The sequence below is a fragment of the Belonocnema kinseyi genome, chromosome 3 (assembly GCF_010883055.1).
Source record: "Belonocnema kinseyi isolate 2016_QV_RU_SX_M_011 chromosome 3, B_treatae_v1, whole genome shotgun sequence".
Lineage (NCBI taxonomy): Eukaryota > Metazoa > Arthropoda > Insecta > Hymenoptera > Cynipidae > Belonocnema > Belonocnema kinseyi.
Genome location: NC_046659.1, coordinates 45142338 through 45144786, shown reverse-complemented (window position 1 = coordinate 45144786; position 2449 = coordinate 45142338).

The window sequence follows — 2449 nt, the reverse complement described above, 5'->3', positions numbered from 1 at the left end:
TCTATTTTTTTTATTTCTTGAAATAAATGAATTTTTTTTTGACTTTTGAAGAGTACCATTTCCAAGATAATACTCAAATTCATTCCCAAATTTCCAGAATGAGTAGAGGAACTATCCAGTACAATTTTCCAGTACAGTAGGATAAATGAAAAAATGTCCCTTGATTCTCACTGAATTTTCTCAATTGATGAACAAAAATAATTTTGGTGTCATACACGTGAGGATTCATGAATAAACAATCATTATTATAAATAAAGAAAGAAAACAATTTTTTACTTCAGCTATTGGTGACGAAAAGAATAGTCATTTTCCATGGAATTAGCTCCATAGAGCTCGTGAATGATACTCAGTTATCATATATGCTCATATAATAACAATTCGCAATTGTTCAAATGATCTTGTTTAACAATTGGATTATTCGGCTATTTTTCTTCAAACAAACTCCGTTCTTTGGATGTATTTAATTTTTAATGACTGATCTTCGAATAACGTTAGGGGATTTGGATGAATTATAACAACTGCCATTGTTATAAACAATTTCATGAACAATTACTTATATTTTCTATTCGTCATGGAATAAAGTAGCGTTTTCCACCCATAATCAACTGCAGATCACTAATTGATGATACCCATTCACTATTTTCGATCATCCAATAACAATTACGTAAAATTTTCAACATAACAAAACGATGTAGAGAAGAATGTAGGGAGAAAGTATTGTAGCTTTTTATTGTAAGGTAATTCAGAAAACTAATATATATTTAAAAATGTCAGTAAAAAATCGAGCGCGTAGCGTGAGGGTCACAATGAGATTTTTTGAAAAAGTTACATTCAAGAATTCGAAATGCAAAGAATAAGTAACCAAGCGCGAAGCGCAATATTCGACACACCTGCTCTAGGTGCGTTCAAATTTAGTTTCAAATTTGCAAGAAATTTGAAAATTCCATTTTTTATTTCAATTGAAAAGTCAATTATAACGCTCACAGTTACGTGTCCATCATACTATGATTGCGAAATAGATACTCTCTCGCACGCACAATATGAAAATCACACAATGCGGTTGATGTGCATATCAAGATTGTTATCTGGGAAGTATCACTGAATTTTGTTTTACCGAACTAGAAATTAAACTTTATCGCAGTGTCTATATGCCTCAAGTTTACCCAGTCACCATAGATTCCCACTGGGAGCAACTGACATCTGTGACAATGACAGTAGCTTTCAATAGAACTGCGCTAAATCGCACCTTCCGCTACGCCTCACGACCGTAAATTGAGTAAACATAGGGCACGGAGGAATTATAAGAGGCCTACGAAACCATCTTGTGTTTTGAGGACACAAAGCGACCCAAGGATGACAGCTTTCTGCTTCAATCTTGTAAGTCCCTACACTGAAAAAAATGTCTTTCGAATTTCGCATGAAAACTAAGCTTACTGAAAACGCAGTAGATTCGTGTTACATCTCTGACTCAAAAATAATCGAATTTCGTATAACAATCTTCAATGCCAGAATAGCAAAGCCTGGGTAGGAAGTTCGTTCCCGAGTCACATTAAGAAAGCCCCTTATTACTCTGGCCAAAAACGCTCGGAACTCGTACTTTCTCGGTATGGCTAAGTAGGTTTGGCAAGCGATGGCCCGCCAATGCCGAATTAAGGAATTTCATGGCCCAGGGCTACAGCGTTTTTGTGGCCCGTTTTAGAAAGACAATTTAAGTGCCTTAGTTTTCATAATATTAAATTTAAAACTTTTTGAATTCATTTTATAAGCTTTTTTTCATATAATTTAAAATGTTCAAAATAAACAAAGTTTAAATTGACCGAAAACTGGTTTTCAGCATATGGCCCCCTGAAGGGCTCATCGCCAGTGGCTTCCCCGAAATTTGAAAAAACTTAACATCTTTTTTTTTAGGATCCCGATTCTTGAACTTTTGGTTTTAAGGAGGTGGGAAATCCAAGAGAAGGCAGTTTTTTGCTATGATTCTCCGATGTCAGTTGCGGGAATATATTATAGATTATGGATATTCCGAAAAGTATTGATTTTTCTCAAAAAAATAAAATTCAACTTTATTTAAAATGAAGAAATACACAACATTTGTCTAAAACATTTAAAAAAAAACTAATAGTTTTTAACATGCCATGTGAAAATAGGGGAATATTTATTTTCCTTTTTGTTGAAATAAATACTTGCCCCTACTGTTTGCCGTCCATATCTTTATTTAGATATGTAGATTGTTGAATTCTGAACAACTTTGGCCACTTGTGGTTTTTTCGAAACCCAATTATTGTCTGAGACGATCGACAAATGTGATAATAGCATGCAAGTGCATATACAGGGTGGACACGCTGGAGCTTACATACATGGCGAGTTGAATGCTACCCGAATTGCACAACAGCAGGGGAGAAGCCATTATACAGGGGTATTTTCATATTTCGCGCCTTTAAAGTTGCAT